This window comes from Cariama cristata, unplaced genomic scaffold (assembly GCF_000690535.1).
Source record: "Cariama cristata isolate BGI_N322 unplaced genomic scaffold, ASM69053v1 scaffold21973, whole genome shotgun sequence".
NCBI classification, from domain to species: Eukaryota; Metazoa; Chordata; class Aves; order Cariamiformes; family Cariamidae; genus Cariama; species Cariama cristata.
Window position 1 is genome coordinate 28,073 of NW_009609323.1, and position 6,196 is coordinate 34,268.

The following is a 6,196-nucleotide window of genomic DNA, read 5'->3' on the forward strand; positions in this document are numbered from 1 at the left end:
CAAGCACCAAGTGTTTTCTGTTACCAAAAAAAAAAGCTCTATCCAACCACATCAAGTTCAAGACCCCAAGAAATAGCAGTTTCCCCTCATTAGGAATTATGCTTTCAACCTTAGCATCACACCAAGGAGATAACTTTTGAACTCCACTCCATAAATTACAGAATATGTTAAGCTGAGAAGCCGGTGCCCCGATGAGACCAAAACAGATAACAGGCTGAGAAAAGCTGTTGCCACAGTGCTAGTTATCACTAAGGAAAGAGAGATAAACCTGAATTAAATTATTTCATTTCTGCTGCCAAATGGGATATTCTATCTTTTATCTTTGGCTTGTCAAGGCACGGCTTGGCAGATTTAGCATTCAAGTTATGGAGGAGGGCAAAAATCAAACAACTTTTTTCCCTGGCATTTGGAAATCTGATGGAAAACTTTCACTCGGGGAAATTCTCTCTTGACTGACTGTATTCCCTGTGTTGCTTCATGGACAATGAAAAACAGAGCTTTACTTTTACGTGGTCTATTTATTTCTCACACACAGCCATAAGACATTATGCCATCAGGAGTGCAATTGCAAGAAACCTGGAGTCACAGACAAATGGATGGTTAAAATAGGAGAATTCATAAAGTACAAAAGTCTCATTACTATGTAAATACCCACAGTGAAAGAAGAAAACTGAGAAAACGAAACTGTTATATGCCACTATCTAGCCAACAACCCTACAAACACAAGTCCATCCATTTTTCTCCCTTCAAAGCATCAGTAGCTCTTAAAAAAAAATCCTAAATGTGATTTCCCTGCTGCACTGAAAAGCTTTGAAATGCAGTTAAATGGTTTTTCTTTAAAGAATCTTCCTATGTAATTCCAGCAGCAAGCGAGAAGTCATTTCTTATCTTCTGATTTGGTTTCTTTACACCAGTTCTGTCGGTGTAGAAATGTAAAAAAGATGTGGTTTTGCTGGAGCAGGGAAAGGGATGGGGTCTGATCCTCTCAACAGGAGGTCTCTGAGCTGCTCCCCTGCCAGAGGTCTGAAAGAACCAAGAGAGAAAAAACTCCTGGGTGGAAAGCAAACCCTGCTTACACAAAGCAGAGGAAGATATCTCCCTGGACACAGGGAAAAACAAATTAACAAGCAAGAAATCACTTTCCTCCCTCACTCCTCCCCAAAGCCCCACTTCGACTGTTCAGACACCAGGAATTTAATGTTCCAGCACGCAGTAATTGAGACAACAGGGCATCCAGGTCTGAAGGGAAAAGCTGGCACAGGTACGCTGAGATAAAGCTTTCAACCAGACATCTCAGTGCCAGTGATTCATGCTTTTTAACATATAGAGGGAAAAACATACAGCCATCATCAAGATACGGAACAACCCAGAGTAAACAGCATCTCCTTCCCACCAAGCACGTCCTCCCATGGGCACACATCTTATCTCAGGGACCATCAGGAGGGGACTGTCCCAGCTAATGCCTCTGGGCAGTCCTGCTGTTATTTGCAGCATGCAAAGAGGTGGGATGGGGTGGTCTTCAGAGAAGTGGTAGGACCTCACAACCTAAGGGCACTGGGGTCATCGAATAGACATATGGACCATCGACACAGGGTCAGTCCCCTCCAGGACACAGTGATGCCAAGGGAAAGGGTGGAGAAGCTGCCTCAATGAGAAGACAGAACAAAGTATGGAAATGCTCTTATAGCAAAGATTCCCAAAGACAGAAAAGCCTCCCCAAGATGTGACATGGAGCCAGGTCCTTTCCGACAGCGCTTCGGGCTCCCACCTCTTTCTGCGCTTGTTGGTAAGTGAGCACACATCTACCCTCTGGGTAGTCTGGAGAATGGTTTGCTGGCCAAGCTATATTTTGATGCCAGGAAGCCCCAAATGAGCGTGCGGCTGAGGAGCTCATTAGGAGCAGGGAAGGTGCACGCCGTGAGTCAGCCGTGCGGTTTGGCTGCTGTAGTAAGAAGTAGCAGCAGCAGGCACGGGATGCCAAACTGCTCGGGGCACAAGAAAGGAGACAAACAAAGGAGATAAGACAGATGGAAATACAAAGAGAAGAGATGGAGGAGATTGCACACACCTTCCCCATAAGGGAACTCAGATGGGATCTGACACATGTTTCAGGGGATCACACCTGGCCTCATCCCATCTTGCAGCTCATGAAGCCACCCCAGCAAGCAAGCCCCTGCTCCTGGGTTCTCGCTAACTCTACCCCTGCCTGGTTATTCTCTCCTGAACCCACCATATCCATCACGGTGACACACACTCCACCTTAGGAAAGGCTGCTCTTATTTTAGCTACCAACCCGCACAAATAGGCTCTGTAAACAGTGGGATGCTGATGAGAAAGAAAATGTTTCCTTTGAAGGCAAACTGTGCAGCAGGACACTGACTGTCCAAAAGTGCAACATCAGAACTTAATGAGCTTGAATGCTAAATCCACTGGAGCTAACGACGACCGGGGTGCTTATTTGCATTCCTAATTGAAAAGCCATTGAACATGATACGCAAGAAGGATCCTTACTAGAATAGGAAAAGAAGCACGGCATAAGCTTCAAGGTGACTCATTCTTTTCATGTCAAGTAAACATTAATGCCCGCACATTCAAACTTCACTGCCTAAAGTTAAACACCTTAAGCATACTTAAGCACCTCCATAGGTTGTCAAATTATAATGTGCCGGGAAGCAGCAATTTCCTTTGCCTGCGGTGAGGACTCTTTGTAAGAGTTTTGCCTACATACACAGACTTAGGGGGTGTGGTTTTAAGCATCTACAGCAGGGTCAGATGGCAACACACAGGTCCTTCTGACCTGCGGCAATTATCTAGAGAAATAAAAGGGAAAAAATGCTGTTTGCCAGATATCCTACCTCTTAGTAAAGCAATTCCCCTCTAGAGTGTAAAACAATAAAATAGAAGAGAGGGCACCTGCCCAGCACAATCCAGCTTGAGAGTGGAGAGCAATGAGAAGCTCTTGCTTTAATGACACACTTGGCAATGTGCTGCGTGCGCCTGACAGCACCACCGGCCGTGGGGCATGACACACAGCTCCACTTAGCACCGACTTGATAGGTGATGCCTTCCTGGATTCAAGCACAGTTGTTTCTCCAGTCTCAACAGCCGAGATGCCAACGGTAGCGCTGAATTAATCATGCCAGTTGGCTGCAGCACATTTTTGGGTCTGTGCTGTGCGAGGCTGGTTAAAGATAGTCCTCAGTGTACGATCAACCTGTTCCAGCTCTAAACCACAGCGAAGGCTGAGCAGTTTCACATGTTTCCTTCTGAAGAGTGGAAAAGCAGAAAGCTACAAAAGAAGCAGCAAATTAATCTATTTTTTTCACTTCTATGACCTTCTTCCTGGAGATGCTTCATGCCTGCCTGTTAATTAATTAACTCTTATGTACCCTTGTCAGCCAAACAGTGTTTCCTACCTTCCTTACATACAAAGCAAGACTATGATAAAGCCACTTGCTCTAAGGTCACACGGGGAGTCAGCAGCAAAAATCATTGACAGACTCTAGAAACCTCAACTCCTGGACTAAAAGAGGCAGAAAAACAGGCAATATAGGGCTGTTACTGAGGGAGGATTAACACCTGTAATCAGTGTTGATCAGAGTTGAACCAAACCCAAACCAAAAACTGGTCTGAACAGGTACCTTTTTCACTCAAACCAGAACAACCTGAAGTATTATTTTGTAGTTTTGTTGAAGTGAGACTGGAACCATACCAAACAATTTACTGAACTAATTCCCTATTCACAATACCAAGAACCCCTCCTACAGTGTATCACTAGCAACTAAAGCAGGAGGGACCAGAGAGGAATCTAAACAAAAATGCTCTTTGAAGCTCAGATTTTAGCCCCTGGAAAAGGCAGAGAGATCTTTTCCCACTACGTTGTCTTTGCTACTCATTTCTTACCAAAGAAGTGTGTATATTATGATAACAGGCATCAGTATTTTAAAAAGGATACACAGAAACATCACCTTTTACCCACAAGCTATAAATTCTTGCTGCTCTACTGTAACTGGGACCCTACGACCATCACCGTTTTGCAAAAGACTGGCAGATGGGAGCATCAGCCTGGTGAAGTTCTAAACTTGGGATTTCTGACTTGCTGAGAAAGGGTTAATTATTAAAAGCATTTTTCTTAAGAATATAAAATAATTTCTTGAAAATAAGAAATTGAAGTCACTTCTGCCAGAACAAGCCCCATTCTCCCTTATGTTTACCAGACACAAATGCCACTCATACTTGGTATTCCTCGCAGTTGTGAGGAAGGCTGTGGGAGAAGCACTGCAATCAGATCCCAGTCAGATTCTTAAAAGGGAATTTGGCTCCTTTGTTAAATACCAATGACCCTATTTGGGCCAGGATCAACAACTGGATCCCAACTGGAAAGCCCTTTACTCTTGCTTCGGCCAGCGAGTGCCTCCTGCCCACCCTGCCTGCCTTGCCCGCCCAGATCTCCTAAATGTTGTTCCTCACTTTTTCTTGCACCTTGCAGCTCCACGTAAGGGCTTCCCTGGGTCAGGGAATTTTCACCTCTCCCAGCCTGCCAGTCCTCAAGTACCGCTGGGCTCCCTGCATCTTCAGGGGAGGCTTCATGCCCCCGTCTGGCTATTAACCATTTTCTGAGCCCTGTTCAAAGCGTTTGCCAAGGAAAGCAATTAGCACAGAGAAATTAGCACCATCCACGATGCTGGAGCGTGGATGTGCGCTGCTCGCTGTCTCGCTCACCAGCGAGTTAACTCAAGAGCACGACTCCTGTGCAGAGCACCGCAGGTAAGAGCAGCCACAACGCCATAAAGCCCGATGTTGGTATGCAACCCATCCACCACCACCACCATCCACACGGCCTCCCAGCCCACTCTGCAGGTCAGGACATGTTCCGCCCATCGGCTGCAATGCTGCACACCTAGTTTATAACCTGTAGGAGACAGAAAAACGGCGTGCCTCAATAATAAAGAATTCACTCTTGCCTAACCACCTGCCTGCAAATTGTCTCGAACAATGGGCAGCGGTAAGGGGAGGGAGGCAAGAAAATATTGACATTCAAGCGTAAATTCTCACACTGCACTGGAGATGCAGTGGGAGATTCTCCCACCTGAGATGCAGGATGGGTTGGCAACGGGCTAGCGCCGAGCGTCTGTGGCCAGCACGACGGAGGAGCCCAAAGGCAAGGAGGTCCTGCTCAGGTCAGCCGCAGGAGGCAACCGTCCCGCGAGAGGAATGTGTCATGTATCATTTAACTGTCATCTAGATAAGAGCAATTTCCACCACCACTTCAGGACCGTTGTTAAGCGTATCTGACACATCTCAGCTTTCTTCCATTCAAATGCCTCCTCAACCGGTTCAAATATAGAAGCTGCCTTTCATTAGCCCTAGCCTATTACTCATTGCAATACCACTCTGGTTAGAAACCTCGCTCTTAATTTGACAAAGCCTTCATCCATTGTGTGTTAACCATCAGATACTTGGCAAACACAAGTTTCCCAAGCTCCCAATACAAATTTCTCCGGCACCGATAGCGAGTGCTCTTGTATCATTACATGGAAATGTGGAGAGAAAGCATGAGGCTGTGCAAGGATTTAAAGATGCAACGAGCACAGCAAACATATTTGAACAAATTTAGGTATAAAAATCAGTTGACTTGCATTCAATAGGATTTAAAATTGAATTCCACTATTTGAGAAGAGTATATCCATTTCAATATAAAATCTGAATTGTTGATTGTTCGGCTTTTCTAGGAGCCAAATGATGAAGGTCCCTCCACATTTCTTCTGTATTTGATCAGAAGGGAAAGACATTTTCCACCTTGAGCTATTTACGGTGAACGAAACGACAAAAGGGGAACAACATCTGTAGGTGTCTACAGTTAATCGATTTAACCAAACAGGCAGGCAAATTTTAGTTTGGGGGTGTTCTGTTCGGTTTTTTTTTTTTTTAATAAATTACTTCAGCCTATGAGATAGGGGAGGGCAATTCCTCTGTTAGTTGAATTGAGAGTGAAAGTGCACTGCTCAGTCTGCCAGAGTGAAGAAAGAGGTGCATTTTGGACAAGAAAAAGAAAGACTTAGTTCTGATTGATTATCTTTGAGTAATTCTAAACATCCATCACGTTTATAAATAGAATTTTATCCAACAATTCAGTCTTCCAGAAAAACTTTATAATTTTCAAAAGGACTGTTCCAAGAACAGTTCTAAACCTGCT